Below are 18,207 nucleotides of genomic sequence, written 5' to 3'. Positions count from 1 at the left end.
TCAGAGATTGTACAGGGACATTGAGAGCAGGATATGCTGTATGCACAATTCCAGCAACCATGGACCATTTTGAAGCCTGTTCACCAAAATAAAAGGCATTTGAGAAACCTTTAGACAAATGTTACACTTGGAAAATTTAATCAATTACTAAAGAAACTACTTTTCCTCATCTATGCTTTAAGCGGAATCTGAAGAAAAATGTACCCATACATAATCCCACGCAAAGGGTGAAGGTGGAATGCACCAGTGCCTCGTCTGTGCTCTGTATCTTGGATGATGGATTTGATCATACATGTTATGTCTTGTTCTGTGTTGTGAGTAGTAGTGACATTGAGGTTGTGCTTAACAGTTAGAGCTGTCTGTAACCAGACCTTAAAAAGGCAACTGGAATGATACTGCATCATTAACCTCTTAGCTGCTGGGCCTCCCCCCCCCGTGCTGAGCCCTTTTTTGGCTATTTGGGGTAGTTCGTGCTTAGGCCTTAATAACTTTTTGTATACATAAACTGTTCACGCCAAATTTACGTCCTTTATTTACAACATCCTAGGGTTTCTAAAGGTACCCAGAGTTTGTGGGTTCCCCTGCCGGAGACAAAGAAATTAGCCAAAATACAGCTAAAATTGTGGTTTTTAAAAAAAAAAATTCTAAAAAAGGGCTGCCGAAGAAGGCTTGTGTTTTTTCCCCTGAAAATAGCACCAACAAAGGGTTTGCGGTGCTAAAATCACCATCTTCCCAGCTTTCAGGAACAGGCAGACTTGAATCAGAAAACCACATTTTTCAACACAATTTTGGCATTTTACTGGGACATACTTCATTTTTACTATTTTTGGTGCTTTCAGCCTCCTTCCACTTAGTGACAGGAATGGGTGTGAAACCAATACTTGATCCCGGAAAAGCACATCTCTGAATTCCGGGGTGCCCATTCTAGCATGTGAATTACAGGCCATTTCTCAAATAGATGTCTTTTTTTTACACTGTCTTACATTTGGAAGGAACATATGTTGAGAAAGACAAGAGGCAATAACACTTGTTGTGCTATTCTGTGTCCAACCAAAGTCTCCGGATAAAAATGGTACCTCACCTGTGTTGATAGGCCTAATGCTCATGACAGGAAAGGCAACATGGACACATCACATTTTTACATTGAAATCGGACATGTTTTTTTCAAAGTGCCTAGCTGTAGGTTTTGGCCTCTATCTCAGCAGGCACCTAGGGAAACTTACCAAACCTGCACATTTTTGAAAACTAGACACCTAGGGTAATCCAGGATGGGCTGACTTGTGGGGCTCTCACCAGGTTCTGTTACCCAGAATCCTTTGCAAACCTTAAAATGTGGCCAGAAAAACACTTTTTCCTCACATTTCGGTGACAGAAAGTTCTGGAATCTGAGAGGAGCCACAACTTTCCTTCCACCCAGCGTTTCCCCAAGTCTCCAGATAAAAATGGTACCTCACTTGTGTGGGTAGTCCTAGCGCCCGCGACAGGAAATGCCACAAAACACAATGTGGACACATCACATTTTCCTAAAGAAAACAGAGCTGTTTTTTGCAAAGTGCCTAGCTGTGGATTTTGGCCTCTAGCTCAGCCGGCACCTAGGGAAACCTACCAAACCTGTGCATTATTTAAAACTAGACACCTAGGGGAATCCAAGATGGGGTGACTTGTGGGGCTCTCACCAGGTTCTGTTACAAAGAATTCTTTGCAAACTTTAATGTTTGGAAATAAAACATTTTTTCGTCACAGTTCGGTGATAGAAAGTTCTGGAATCTGAGAGGAGCCATAAATTTCCTTCCACCCAGCATTCCCCTAAGTCTCCTGATAAAAATGGTACCTCACCTGTGTGGGTAGGCCTAGTGCCCGCAACAGGAATAGATCACACAACGGTCAATGTTGGTCCTTACATGAGGCAACTGTTGACCCTGGGGTGATCCATTCCTGACGCAGGCACTAGGTATTGGCACTCAAGTGGTATAGTGTTTTTATCAGGACAGGTGAGGAATCGCTGGGTGGTAGGAATTTTGTGGATCCCAGCATATTCCTGTAATTTGTGTGACAGAAATACAAGAAAAATAGAGTTTTTATTCAACATTTCAGCTTTGCCGGGTATTCTGGGATAGAAAACTTTGGGCAATCCACACAAGTCACACCTCTGTGGACTCCCCCAGATGTCTAGTTTCCATAAATGTTTGGGTTCAGTATGTTTCCCTATATGGCTGCCGAACCCAGGGCCAAAACACAGGTGCCTGCCTTACAAAACCAGTTTGTTTTGTGATAGATAATTTTGATGTCTCCACAATATGATTTGGGCAGTGGAATTTGGGGCTGAACTAAATTGGGGAGCTCCCAAGAGAGCACCCTCTCTGTACTTGCCGCCACATTCACCTGCTCTCTGGGTTGGGCTAACCCTCTATTGCCCCGTTGCACAGACTGTGCTTGCGAAGGGACAACAGGACTGTCCTCATCACCTCCCTCATAATTTACTGGAAGAGGAGTTATCCAATGGGACTCCTCTGACTGAAAAATTACTCCCAGAGTCTGTGCCATTGTCCTATCCCTCAGATGCTGTCTCAGTATCTCCTGTCTCAGTCTCTGATCCTATGTCAGAGCTGTCCTCTATAACCCGAGTGACGGCATCAGCAGCAGTCATCCATCAAGATGCCATCTCTGCTATTGGCTAAACTGTTGCTCTAAAACACTAGCCTACGTAGACAGTCACAAAATTGCTGGTGTGTGTGTGATACGTGCAACAGTAGAGGCCACTTTACCTGCGCTTCTTCCCTCAATCAGCACGTTCATTCAGGATACTCAAAAAACACCTTGTCACGTACAATTCATCACAGTCTTTAGCACCTCCTGTGCCCAGTCCAACAATCATTATTGGTGCTCCCACTCCCATGTCATTCTCCTCGGATTCCCTCATTACCACCCAGCAAAAGTGTCCTTCATATCTCCATAGCCGCCCCCCACCCTGCTCATACATTTCATTTGTGTTATAGTGCAGGTAATGGCTGACTTTACTAATGTACTCAGCTATTTCCATAAAATACAGATTTGCTCTTTGCAGTAGGCATATAAACCTTCTGCACTTCTTTATGGCACTAAAACTGCCACTAGACAAAAGTCTGATCTTTTTGTAGCAGAAACATAATCACAAGACTTACTTGACTTTTTGTTTGCTGCCTAAAAACTACAGTTGAAATGCGTCAGTTGAAGTATGTGCTTTAAAGACGCAAGCTGTAACTGCAAGACAACTGGTGGCAAATATATATATATATATCACTTTTATATGTGGGTCTTGTTTTCCTGGGGGCCGATCGCAGCCCCCAGGGAAACCACACGTGCATTGACAAAAGTGATCTATATATCTCTATATATAGATATATATAGATATATCCATCTACATGGATATATCTATATATATATCCATATATAGATATATCCATGTAGATGGATATATCTATCTACATAGATTGATATATCTATATTTAGAGAGATCAATATATAGATCTATATTTTTTTAGTAGTTGTGGGGTTCCTTGGGGGCCAAAATGGCTCCCAGGGAAGCCCTACAACTACTAAAAAAAGTATGCCCCCACTGGGGGTCGCCCTGCCCACAGGCGACCCTCTCTCAATGTTTTATTTTTTTTATTTAGCCCCTGGGGGTGGCGCGATCGAGCGCACTTGCACCCCACCAGGGGACAGCTACCTCCAAGTAAAAAAATATGCCTCTGAGGGGGGGCGCCCGTTTTCCGAGGGGGCCGACCCCCCCAAGTGAAATCCCTGGTTTCTAGTGCTGCGATCGAGGGCCAGGAAACACATTCAGGAAGTCCTCGTGTGAAAGAGGAGAGTCATGAAGGCCGTTTGGGGCCGCTTCCTGCTCCGATGTGGAAAACAACACGCGCTAACGTCAGGAAGGGGGGGAACACGGAAGAGCTTCTGTGTCTCCAGGGGGTTTAAAAAAAATAAAAATCCACCCGAGGATTTCTTAACCCCCTCCCTGGTGTCAGCCACTGGTCGTGACCACTTGTCGTGACCTGCACCAGGGAGGTAGTGCGGGCGTCTGCACCAAACGGGTTAAGTATAATCATTTTGTTGGAATGCACAGCAAAGATCATTTCTTGCATTTTACTTTAGGCTCTGGAAGCTTGGGACCAGATTTACAAGGCTTTTTAGTGGTCACAAATGGTCTAATTCGCAAACTGCTAAAATGCTTTTTGGCATGTACAACGGCCAAATTGCAATTCGGAAACCTGTTACCGAATCGCAATTTGGCTTTGCGATTCAGTATTATGAAGGGGCGTGTTTTTTAGGCATCCCCTCCTAATACTGAATCACAGTGGTATATTTGAATGTTTTGCGACTGAAATGCAGTCACAAAACGTTCGCAGGTTACCACCAATTTCAAAATGATGGTAACCCATATGCAAATGGGAAGGGGTCCCCAAGGGACCTCTTCCCCTTTGTGAATGTCTGCAAAAGCATTTTTAAGAGCAGACATTAGTCCCAGGGACAACTGCCTGCTCTAGTTTCTGAGCATAAATCATCATTGTGAAAAAATTGATTATTAGTTGGGGTGCTTGGTGGTCCACCACAAGTAATAATGTCACTATTCTTGTTTGGTTTACTAAAGATTACATTAATTTGAACATGAACTCAATCCGGGTATGTATGGCACAGAGAAAACAGGCTTACCTTAAGAAAAGGTGTAAAGCATTTAGAAGTACCAAAACAGTTAAACAAAATAAAAAGCAAAACACAATTGCACTCCAATTTCTAAAACATGTAAACTAATTTAATTAATCAAATGGCACCAAAATGTGAAAAAACAATAAGAGGTACTGGAGATATGCATTTTTTAAATTTCTAAGACACATTTTAAGGCTGACCACGATAAAGAGTGGGTCAGATACAGAAACCAGGAGCCTCATTTATGAGGTTTTGGCACAAAGCGTTGCAAGGAGTCTTGCTGTGCTGCCCTGTGTAAAGAAGAAAGGGCAGGAATGCACCGTATCTATGAGATATGGTGCATTCCTGTCCTTTTCCCCTACTCTGATGCAGAATGGGCTGCCATGAGCCAGTTCCATGGGGCAAGGGTGAAGGGTGTCTGCGGTGTACGGATGATTGTTGTTTTGAAGGAAAGAGAACCTTCCTGCACAAAAATAATCAATCAATGCTTTTCCCTCTTTCTATCTGATAAAAAGATGAAAAACAAGGATAAATAAAGTTATTTCTCATTGTTACGCCTCCCATGGGGAAGCATAGGCTTTTGATTAATTCCCAGTTTTACAAAATCTCATAAATCTTGTAATGTGTCAGATGCCATGGGAGCCATGGGAGTTACTTTGGAACCCCAACCGTAATTCCCATGGTACCCCTCCCTTTTGCAGTGTACGTCAACACAGCAACTTGCACTGTGTTGTCTCACTCCAAATCTACAAGACATGTAAAGCTGCGCAGGGTGGCTTTACATGGTCTTGTAGATATGGGTCTGCAGTGTGCGCTGCCGGACCGTCATAAAAGTGATGTTCCGGTGGCACAGAGGGCCTTGTAAATAACCCCCCCAGTTTGTCCCAGTTGGAAGTTTTACCTTCTGACATACACTCTGGAATAGAAGTCAAGAATTCTCTTTTTGTAATTTGTTTCTTTATAAAAAAAAAGCAGCAGAACATATCAGAGATCAACATACCAATTCATACATGATTAATCACGGTAATTCACATTTGCCTATTTCATACGCTTTATGCTGCTATCAAATAAGTGGAACGTTCATTTTCCTCTTGCAATTTATCTGAGAGGAACCAGTTATCCACTGATCCCCTCGTTGCCCCCTTTGTCCCCGTTCTTCCAAATTTTCCTAAACCATTTATTAGTGCCTACTCTTTTTAAATACAGAAACTCATGGTGTTCTACCTTATCCATCTTATTGTACCATTGTGCCACTGTTGGTACAACACCCGACTTCCAATTTGCTAGAATAGGTGATTTTGCCACTAAAGTGGCTATGAAGCAGGACTAGTTTTACTCAGTGGAAAAACCTTTTGCCCCTGAAAAAATATCAAAGAGAGCTTGATTTCTTGCCCTAATCATTTTCCAAGTTCTTTAAATATATTGATCCAAAATACAGACAGTCTGGGACAAGTGACTATCATATGACACCATTCCCCTGTCTCCCTCCCACACCTGAAGCATATTGCTTCAGCCCCATCATAAATCGGTTTAATTTTATCTGGGGTATAATACTGTATATCATTCATTTACAAAAAAAGGCCATTCTCTTAAAATTAGCTGCTCAAATGACTTTACTTCTATACCGATTATAATAGCACAATTGAGCAAAATATATTTCACAGCCTGAACTGAATGCCATTTTACTCATATGGGCCGGAATTAGCCTGGGGTCTAAGCTCTGAAGTAAAACTCACAGTTCCCCACTCCTAATAGATAAAAAAAATCCCGTCCAGTTTTTTCTGTTCCATTGTTTATATCAGGAGAGTAGCTGGAACAGATGCTTTTTTTGAGTATAGCTAAAAAAGTGTGTAGGGCTTACCAGTGTATGATCCTGTCTTAGGGGCTCATTATGTACATGGCGGTCTGGGCCGCCATGCCGGTGGTGGCGGTAAATACCGCCATCTGGCATAGCGGCCCAGACCGCCTTTATATGAACTGCCCAAAACCCCATGGCGGAAGACACCGCCACCGCTAGCAGTAATGCTAGCGGGGGTGATGTATTCCAATCCGACAGGGCAGAGCTGCAAGCAGCGCTTCCCTCCGGATAATGATACCATTCCGCCAGCCTTTTCCCGGCGGATCACACCGCCAGGGAAAGGCTGGCAGAATGGGTATCTTGTGGCGATTTGTGGCCCCCGTGCAGTGCCACCTCACGCAGGTCGGGCAGTGATCTGCGCTACGGGTGCTGCTGCACCCGCCGCACACCAACATTGACGGCGGGTCCATTTGGAGGTGCTGTCAATGTTATGTGCCTTTTCCTTGCTGGCCGGTGGGTGGAAACACTGTTTCAGCCCGCAGCCCAGCATGGAAAACATTATACGGCCGGCAGAGGGGTAGTCGCGCTGGCAGTCTTTTATGGACCGCCAGCGCTGATCTCAGCAGTTCTTACTGCCGAGATCACAATGAGGGCCTTAGTGTTGTCCATGGAATAAAATGGTTACTGTGAATAAAATCTTGAAGCCTGACAAAACCTGCAGCGGCCCACCAATAGAGCACAGAGCAACCGAGATTTAAACCTAGCATTGCACAAACGTCAAGTCTTATTTGTGGGTGCAACCGAGGAAGCTTATATTCTTGCTAGATTAAACAAAGTGGCCTATCACAACTCAAGGGGTATTATATCGAGTCCTCATAGGTTATCTGGGGAGCTGTAAAGAGGAGTCCGGATCTATCCCACCGATTTTAAGAATACTATTCAACTAATAATTATCTTCATTAATGGATCGCTTAGATGCGAATGAAAGCCAATTCAAATTAATATATTTTAAAATATGGAAATGGCAGACCACCTTCCTGCTGCGTTGACTGGAGACTTGTTAGTTTTACCAGTGGTTTCTTCCCTTGCCAAATAAAAGCACACGGTTCTGCATCAATGGCATCAAAAAAGCATTTGGGTAATTTAATTACCACATTAGAAAATGCAAATAAAAACAATGGCAGCAATTTCATTTTAGTAAGAGAAAAACATCCTATGAGCCGTCTCCATTGTTCAAGTAATGTGTGAGCTTTGGTTAATAATGGGACATAATTAAGAGCAAATAAATTGTTAAAATTTGAGGTTATATTCACACCCAAATACTGAACGGGACACCCAGCCTCGCACATTGCACTCGTGGCCTACGGAACAATATTTGGGGAGAAGTTAAACGTGGGGGCCCCTGATTTTGTCCGATTAATTTTATAGCCACCGAATAGCTGTTAACTTAGCGATTTTGTCAAAGGTGTGCTGAATAATTCTCTCGTCCACAGCTAAATATTGCACCATGTCGCCACATACAATTTTAACTTTGGTGCCCCCAGAATGGGTTATCTTACATTTTGATCTAGGTGAATCGCATTGGCTAGTGACTCTGTAAAAAGGTCAAATAAAATTGGAGATATTGGACACTCTTGACGGGTGCCCCTTCAAACAACTAGCTCCCCTGCCGTAGTAATATTAATAATAATAGTGGCTTTCAACAGGTGTGTGAAACTCGGTGGAACTGCAAATTTATAAAGGAAAGCATATAGCACGTCCCGTTCTACTAAATCAAAAGCTTTTTCTGTGTCAAGCATTATAACCACAGCCTTTGTACCCTGATTGGATTAAAAATCTATGGCTTGCTTTAGGAAAATTGTATTGGAGGGAATAACTGACTGAGTAACAGCAGCTAACCTGTTTGCAATTATTTTAGAGAACAGCTTGCAGTCACCGTTAAGATGACATATGGGACGATATGAATATGGATCCAACTATAACATATCTTTCTTGAGAAAGCTAACCACCACCAATTCAGTAGAGGAGCTAGGCATATGACACCCCTACAGAATCTGGTTAAAGATGTGCACAAAGAATCAAGTTAATTGCGGAGAGAAAGTCTCATATACCATGCCTGCTATACCATTCTGTCCAGTAGCTTTGGCATTAGGTAACAACTTTATCGCCTGCTGTATTTCAGCCAAGGTTATTGCTGTGTTATGGACTTGATTTGTGCCACCGTCAGAGTTGGCATATTAGCCTCCTTTAACCAATCTGCGATTTCTTCAGAAGAAGTATTGTGCAAATGGGAATAGAGTCTGGCATAGTGACTTAGAAATATCTGTGCCACCTCTAGGGTAGAGAGTGAATTGTATTGTTCAAAAGCTGGCATATCAGTTTAATGATGTTCGCTTTGGGTCTCTGCTTGATTGACCAAGCTAAATATTTACCGATAAATTCATTTTCCTCATATCTTTTCTGAAGAATTGAAGTGTGGTTTACTATTTCTTTGACTGTAAAAAATGTCTGCAAATTCAATTTAGCTTGGGCTATGGCTGTGTGTGTAATCTTATCACTCAGGGGCCTGCGCATGCACTTTCATAGTTTCATACAAAGAGTTTGGACCTTACTGAGCAGAATCTTTTCTGCTTGCTTTTGAGCTGCCTGATACGAGATGACCTTACCCCAAAAATATGCGTTTAAAGGTTCCCATACATAGAAATCAGAGACAGAACCTGAATTAAGGCTTAAGAATTCCACAAAACTGTGCCTCATCTGTTCAACCAAGCGATCATCCGCTAACAATATTAGATTAAATCGCCATCTTGGTCTTTGAGAATTTAATGCTGCCAATTCAATGTCTATACAAATTAATTTGTGATTGGAAAAAGCATTAGCCATAAAAGAGGGGTCGGCCAAAAGAACAGTATGCAAAAATTTCAAAAAGTCTATCTGTGAGGCAGTGACCCAACGATTAGAATAACACATATTGATGAACTGTGCGATGCTTAACCCACCAGGGATCAGTTAAAGTAAAATCCTAAATTATAGCTTGTCGGGACTAGATGGATTTGGGTTTATTTTGATTTTTGGTTACACAAGCTGTATCGAAGGACATGTCTTGAATTAGATTGAAATCTCCTCCTGTTGTAAAAAATGCCCTGGCATGTTCTCAATAGGTTCAAAATAACTCACAAAATTATAAACTTGATCATTAATTCTAGCTTTCACCCAAGAGCATCTGGTGCCTGGGTCACGTACTGTGCGTGTAAATAGAACTGCTACCCTGCGGTGTGAGGCCTGGGACAAAGCAAAGTATGAATCCGGAATGTAAGCCAGTCATTGAGGCTGGCGGACTTTATCTTTCAAGTGCGACTCTTGTAAAAAAATATCACTGCCGCATCTAGGGATCTAAGCCAAGCTAGAATATCTTGACACTTTCATCTGTTATTTAAGTCATTCATATTGCAAGATACGATTTTCAGTTTGTTACGAGGCATCCTTTCCTTAACGATCTATTCCAAGTTGTCTGCTGCATTCACTTTTCTTTCTTTTCTCCCCTCCCCGACTGCCCGTCCATCCCATCACCTGCCCCCACGTTCCCATCACCAGCTCCCACACACCCAACCCCACTCCCATGACCCACTTTCTTCCCACCTCAACCCCAGCCTCCCCCTTCCTGAATCTGCCAACCCTGGAGTCCAACCCATCATAGACTCCTTCGCTGATGGAACATTCACCCCACCCTCCATCTCTTCTTTCATGCCCTCCTCCCACTTGTACCCCTACTAAACCTAATCCTTCTACCCCAAGAACAGTGCCTTGCCATGGCCCTGATAAACCGCCTGAGGTGACTGAGGGTATGTTTCTGAGCGCCTAAATTGCAAGCTGTGCTTAGAACGAGCTATAACAAGCTGTGGCTACTGTCTACCCCCCACTCTTCTACCTGTCCTCCTCCCTCCCCCATCTGGCTGCTGAATAGTATGCCAGAGGTCCCTTGCTTAATCCATGTTGTGAAAGATATGAGACTGTCACTTAAAAAGGACTTTTAGCCTTGATTGCTGTACAATACTAGCTGGGGCAGCAGCACTTTGGAAGTCATTAATTGTTCCTCTAAATTCATGCCATCTCCGCGCTGACATGGCAGGCATATTTGAGAAGAGTTTGAAGGAAAAGTCTCCTGAAATCTGGTAGAGTTTAGCTTTAATAGCCTTAGAAAGAATATGTTACTTGACCCAATAATTTCCAAAATTAACCAATATCATCCATGGATACTTAGCATTAGGTGACTGGGCTGCAGGGACTCTGTGAGCCTGTGTGATGGTAAGATCCAGTTTTTCAGCTGCCGCTTCCTGATAAACATGTTCGTATAAGATTTGTAATTAACTTGGCCATTGTCTGCCCATTCTCACTACCCTCGGGAACACCCGTGAACCTTAGATTAAAGCGACGCATCTATTCTTGGTATCGCCAATTCTAATCTGTAGGTCAGCAAGCTCTGTTTGAAATTTAGCGACTGAAGTGTCCAGCCAGGTACCCATATCTTTCAGATGTGATACACGCTGCTCAATCTCCATAATGCGTTTATTAAACTACTGTAGATGATGGTTAATGAGGCTTAATTGTACTTCTGTCCTCCGATTTGCCTCATCCAGTGAGGTTTTCATAGTTTTGAGATCACCCAGGATTCTTTGAAGGACAGTCTCGGTTGTGGGAGCACATCTTTCATCTATCGCCTTTCTCTCATCTGCTTGTGCGAAAAATAAGAAATATCCAGATTCACCTTGTAAGGAATTTGCTGCATTTTGCTGCATTGCTAGACCTGAGGACTGCACAGTCGATGCGGAATTGGAAATATCCGGACTGACTAGTTTGCATTGTGCATTGTTCAGGCATTTTTGGATGGTAAGCACTTAATTACACCTTGTTAGAGTCTTCTTTCCAAGGTCCTCAATGAGTCCTGTCCCCTTTGGGAGCGCCCTAAAACCAAACAGTGAGAACAACAGGTATGTTTGACACTGCTTTGCCTTTGAGGAATTGTCAAAAGAAACCCCCCCAGCATCTTCTATTCTGCCGCTGGTGTCAGATACTGGATCTCTGTTTCCCTGCTCCGTACTAGCAGTGGGTAGGGGTTTCATTTTGCCTCTGTGGAGTCTGTCTGTGCTTCAATGCTCATGCTCACACCAATTGCTGGTTCCTCGCCTTCTCCATCTTACTGTTAGAGGGGGGTACATTAATGGAGCAGCAGAAATATCAGCCATCACAGAAATAGGGTCTGCTTGCATTACTTCTCCCACCAAGTCCAGCACTAGTCCTTGACCCTATGAGTTACGATGGCTTACCTTCAAACTGCGGATTGACATGACAGGAGTCGCATGGGATCCGCTTTATTGTAAAACTGGCCATAAAACGGGTAGTACCAAGTGTGCTGGGGGTGCTGCATTGGGGCCACAAGCATCTACACAGGCCGCTTCTGTGGCTTCCCCAAGTGTAGCCCCCATCCCTTGAGAAGCCTATTGCCTCCCACTAGGGTGTGTGCTCAGTAGGAACATCCAGAACTTCTGTTCAAGAGTTCTTCTTCCTTTGCAGGAGGAAATGCTTCATCTTCTTCCCCTTCTACTTTTCCACTCCCTTATGTTGCCCCTGAGGCAGTCAATCTCTGTTAATTCAGTTTCCTAGTTAATAGCTGCCCCCATAAAATTTTAATAGGAGAGGGCCCCTGTTAATCTATGAGTACTAGTTTGTTAGGGCTGAAGAGGATCCTTATAAAATGCAGAAAAAATAGTGGCCCCATACACAGCTGATGCTAAGTAGCATTTAATGAAGTAGTCAGCCCCTATGGATGTGCCAACTCACCAGAGATCCAACTCCCGTGCCTGCAGACCACTTACTTAATATGTTTCTGTGCCCCACCGGTCGTAGCAGCGGCTCCGAAGAGTCTACGCAGTCTAGCCATTGAAATGAGGCAGAGGGAGGGAAAGAGGGGGGTAAATGGAATGTAAGAGGCCGTCCAAGTGCTGCCTGATGCTGCGTTTCATCCTGCTGCCTTAGCTGGCTCCGTGCTCCAAACTGCCACTTACCTAAACAATCCTTAACCCAGGAGGTCAGCATCTTCACAGCACTTTCCCTGAGCGTGCATCATCAGCAATACCCCTGGGATGCAGTCAGCGATTTCAGCCGAGGAGCATAACAGGAGCTCCCCACATGGTCGGAAGTCAAGAATTGTCAATGGGGCAAGGCAGCAGGTTGTGTTTGAGAAGGGGTGCGCAGCGCTGGATAGTAATTGAACAGGGTCCTGGTGAAATCAATGACTTTTGGCAGCAAATCTCTGAGCAAAAGAAATCCAAAAATCATGTCCAAGAAAGGTCCCTCACTGGCCGGATACTTTTTTGTGCCTTCTCCCTGTTAAGACTTATATGTTCAGACATAGCCATTTATTTGGAGCTCGGGCCCTCTAGCAAGGGAAGGCTGCAAGCTGTAGTTGACAGGGCTCCATGAGGCTGGATACCCTTTCGACGAAATCCCACTGACACAGATTTGCTGCTGCGGAAAAGCTCAGAGTAGGAGCAGCCTGAATCTTTGGCCCAGTGCCAATTCACCTTTATCAAATGGACTTGGCAGGTCCTAGTTCCAGACATCTTTGTATCCAATATTTTCTAAGTCCCAGGTTTTTTAGGATGTACGGGGAGTACACTTTGACCTAGCCAAGATCCCTGGGTCCTCAGGAGCAGCACTTGAGGTCAAGACTTACTCCAGCAGAAGCCACCAGCAGGGTCCAGGCTAGCTGGGCTCTTCTGGAAAAGGGTTTCCTGCAGCTTGTTGTGTTTCTGTAGCTTAATAGAAGGTCAGCCAATTTACCCTTTGAGGCCTTCTTTATCCTGGGCGCAAGTAAGAGCAGATCCTGCATTTTGGGTCTACTCACAGGTCTCAACAGCAGGTGCAGTCCTTTGACTGTCTTTCATAGGTCCAGTAGTGATCTGAAGATGGTGTCCATTGGGGGCATATTTATGCCTGGCACTAGCCTGTGGGTGGCTCCTGGCCTTCCCTAACATATGGAGAAAACGTTCCCAGGTGGTTCCACTTTTGCTGCTGATTATGTGTTCCCTGCTGCAAACAATCCTGCTGTGTCCTTCTCTGCCCAAATCCAACATGGTGTAAACCTTCTCCCCTTGATCAGAACCTGTGCAGAGCCTGTGTGCCCACCCCAGAAGTGTTTCCATGGAAATGACCAACCCCTGCTCTGTGGTCACTTTGAACTAATTCCGGCGGCAGGCCATCTCCCACTGGAGTTGGTGCTTGTCTGACTGGGTGAACAAAGAAGAGCTCTGTCCAGGTGTCAGCTAAGATTTATCTGTTAGAGGTAAGCCTCCTAGAAGTTAATCAAGTTCCTAAGCATAGCCGAGACGGTTTCACTACCAGAGTCACAGACCATCTAATTACACCAGCAGTCTTCGTTCCTCTCTGGGGACAGTTTTCACACCTCATCAAGAGGGCTATTCAGCTTCCAGGTGACAGGTGAAGCTCATGCAAATGGCCTCCATAAGTTTTAGGCACGGAAAAGCTAACTTTGTTAAAGTACCTTTTCCCCAAATAATTATTACAAATCTGACTTTATCAGTGAATTGGACCTGTAAAAATATTTATAATAGTCCAAAAATGCAATTTGTAGATGTTTCCTAGCCAGCTTTAACATTATTGAATTTAACATTGTATCCAAATACTTAACTATGGAACAGAAAACCCTACCACAGTTAAAATAGCTTATATGACCTTTTCATTGGAGAGACATGTTTACCATTAAACATTTACAGGTCTTAAGTTATGTTTGCACTGCCACTAAAGTAGGTGGCATAATGGGTGATGCAGATTGCTATTGACATTTAACTTACAGGCCCTGGATATGTTTTGTAAGATATATTATAGATATATAGGAAAGTGAAATATGGCAGTTAGACAATTTCAAAATGTTTTACAGCTCAGAAGACAAACACTGGGTCCTGCTTAGCAGAATCCCAGTGCAAAAAGTCAAAAACAAGTGGCATTGGTCCGAAAAAATATGAGTGATCATGCAATAAGAGGCATTTTCCTACAATCATGGTTCACCAAGTCAGTCCATTAAGCAGGATGCCTTATACAGCTGCTTCATGACTTTCAAGCTATGTGTTATTCAGTGGACCATATTGTTCTTTAGTTGAAGCTTAGTGTTGGCCCACTGTAGCTTGTTAAATGTCTTCATTTACTTAAGTGGGTAAGAGCTCAAATAAATGCCAGGCACACCCTTTCTGATACAGTGTTGACTCCAGAAGGGCTGTACCAGAGGACTGTGCTTGCGCACCTGTTGTTTTCCTCGCCTTTGGCTGCCTAAGACTTTGAGTTAGAAAGACTCATATTGACCTTCAGCACCAAATGAGTGGCTTACCTGATTACTATACTTCAAGCAAACTAACCATAAACAGCTTAAAGGCTCAAGTTAAAAACACTGGCAGTTTTCTTAATAATTAACTCCTGGATCTAGTGAGATAGTTGAATATTTAATAATCGCATAGAATATTTTATAAAGTACTCAACTTTCATGGATGGCTCACCATGACCAAGTCAGGAAGAATGTTTTAACAGCAATGTGGAAGTGACCTCTCATTAGAATCTTTAATAAAAGGATTGTGTGATAAAGTAACTTCCATTACAATACATGCTTGCCATTTAACCTTATTGGTAAAGCAATGTGACTACATACATCAAGAAAGTAAATTCCAGCAACAAGCTATTGCTTCCTATATACTTTATAACCAAGGTGCTTTGCCTCAAGCTTGCAGTTTAGCCTCTTTGCTTGGAACACAAGTTCCTGTTCACTAAAAGTTGGTTCGGTATGATAAACAAGCATTGGCAATGAAAATCAGCCTGTCCTAAGTGTGATAAACCTTGCAATTGCAAAAGCATGCAAGCTCACTCCACTTTCATTTTGGCATACCTTTCACCAGGGTCTTACAAAGACCCACTGCTCACCCTGTAATCAAACAGGCACACCACTTCTCCTGCAGACACATGGGTCCACCTCTCATCCTGCCATTAACATGCCCACTTCTCACTCTGCAATAACACAATGCGCACCACTCACTCTGTATTCACATACACCTCTTACCCTGCATTCACAGACTGCACGCCCTGTACTTACACACTTCTCCCCGCACTCTTACACCACCACACACTCTGCACTCATTTATTGCTTACCTAGCACTCACCCAACAGTCACCCTGTACCAACCCACCTGTCACCGAGAAACTGCCCATCCTGCACCCAGACCCTATCACCTTCCACCATGCATACATTCAACACCAATATACCATTCTTGCTAACTACTTACCTACCTCTCACGCTGCCCTTTCACACTTCCTTCACTCTGCATACTCACACACTGCTCACCTTGCATACTCACACACTCAAACCCACTCTTCGGCCACTGCTCACTCTGCACCCGCACTGCTCATGCTACACACTCACATCACCGAATGTGCACACACAGGTCCTCAATATGATATTGGCGGTAAATGCCACTTACCGCCATGCTGACTGCTGCCAACAAACCGCCGCCGCCGCGGATATCCGTTCACCATATTATGACACAAACACACCGATCCGTCACTATTCACCCACAGACACAAGTCCGCCACACCAAAGGTCAGTGATAAACTGACGGTATCCAAACCCACACCGTTATGCCAACCGAACTTCCCCCATCACTGTGTGACCCACGAATCACCACGGCAGACATTCAACCGCAGTAAACCATTGGCGTACATACCACAGTGCTAAAAAAATACACACACACAAACAAAACAACACCACATTGGACAATTCAAACACCTGACACCCATACACACCCCACACCCACACACCCACACCACTATAAAACACACACCCACATTACCCACAACCCTTTACCATTACAAATAATTGACACCAGAGAGAGACAGCAAGATCACTCACGCACCCCACATCACACACCCCCAAACATTACTCTACACACCCTCACCTACACACCTCACACATCAACCATGGCACCACAAAGACACCCCCGATTCTCAGAGGAGGAGCTAAGGGTCATGGTGGAGGAAATCATCAGGGTAGAGCCACAGTTATTTGGAGCACAGATGCAGCAGATACCTATATCTAAGAAGATGGAGCTATGGCAGAGAATCGTGTACAGGGTCAATGCCATGGGTCAGCACCCAAGAACCAGGGATGACATCAGGAAGAGGTGAACGTCCTACGGGGGAAGGTACGTTCCATTGCAGCAAGACACCAGCTCGCTGTACAGAGGACAGGTGGTGGACCCCCACCTCCTCCCCCACAACTAACAACATGGGAGGAGCAAGTCTTGGCAATCATGTATCCTGCATCCCGCATCCTGAGGGCCTGGCCGGAGTAGGAGGAGGACTGGACTCTGGTGAGTCAACTCTTTACTACTATCACCCCCTACCTGCATGTCATCACAGACCCCCATCCTCACCCTCACCCTCACTCACATCACTCCACCACCTCCCACACACACCCCATCACATCCCACTCATCCCAATTCCAAACCCTACATGCAATGCCAATGCATGGACATCACTCACAGCCCTTCATGGACACCTATCACCAAAGCATGCACACTAGAGAGAATCATCTAGGCCACCACATACCAACTTACAGAAGTGAAATCTGCCAGGGCAAATGCAACCAAATAGGGCATACACCGATGCACAATATGTCAGACACAGAAATAATAACACATCATTTACATCCCCACAGGTTTCCCAGCAAATGTCACGGGAGAAGAGGTGCCAGACTTATCCAGTCCCCCAACTGAAGAGGTCCACAGTAATGACTGCAACTCTGGTCGCCTGGATCTGGATGACCAACCTGGCCCATCAGGGCCTCTGGAAAGTCAGTTACCCAGGCCCTGTCACACACCACCACAGAGCCTCCCCCATCTGGAAACACCACCACAGCACCCACCCTGCGTACCCATACCTCTGTCAATCAGCAGTGTGTCCACCTCTACAGGGACCCCAGGACACACCTCATGCCCAAGACAATCAGGGACCTGGGGTCAGTGGCAGTGGGCACATGGTTCAGGGAACAGAGGAACAGAACAACAGGGAAACTGGGAGGAGTGCTGTGCGCCAGGGGGAGGGAAGGCCCAGGGAACTGACTCTTCAGGAGGCACTCACCGAGATACTGGGAGCCTACTAACATTCCCAGGACATGATGGGCCAGATCCTGGACAATGTGCAGGAGGACAGGCGGGCCTCTGCCACTAGCCAGACATCTGAACTGCCTTCAACCTCTGCTGCCGCTAGTGGACAGGAGGCCCTGGCACAGGACCAACAGGCCACCAGTACCCTTCCCCCTTCAGAAGGTCAACCACCCCGCAAACGTTCCTGTGATCCAGGCAGAAGCCAGAGACTATTGCCAAGACCCCCACCAGGAAATGAGATTCTCCTGATTGTCACCCTTGTGTCCCACTCTGTCACCTTGTCCACCTTGAACTGCCATTGCTCCCCTTCCTATGTCCCCTTTGACAATGCACATGTGCTACAAATAGACTGGAACAATACCCTGGACATTCCTCCATCATCACCCCAACCAAACAAACTTGCTCCTCTTCTTCTTAGCACTTCAGTAAACACACTTTAAAAAAAAGTATGGGGTATGTTACATTTGTAAAGTATGGATTTGTTTAACCAGGTTCAAACATT

The sequence above is a fragment of the Pleurodeles waltl genome, chromosome 4_2, assembly GCF_031143425.1.
Source record: "Pleurodeles waltl isolate 20211129_DDA chromosome 4_2, aPleWal1.hap1.20221129, whole genome shotgun sequence".
In the NCBI taxonomy this organism is placed as follows: domain Eukaryota; kingdom Metazoa; phylum Chordata; class Amphibia; order Caudata; family Salamandridae; genus Pleurodeles; species Pleurodeles waltl.
The sequence above is the reverse complement of the archived record's forward strand: the minus strand, read 5'-3'. Positions refer to the sequence as shown.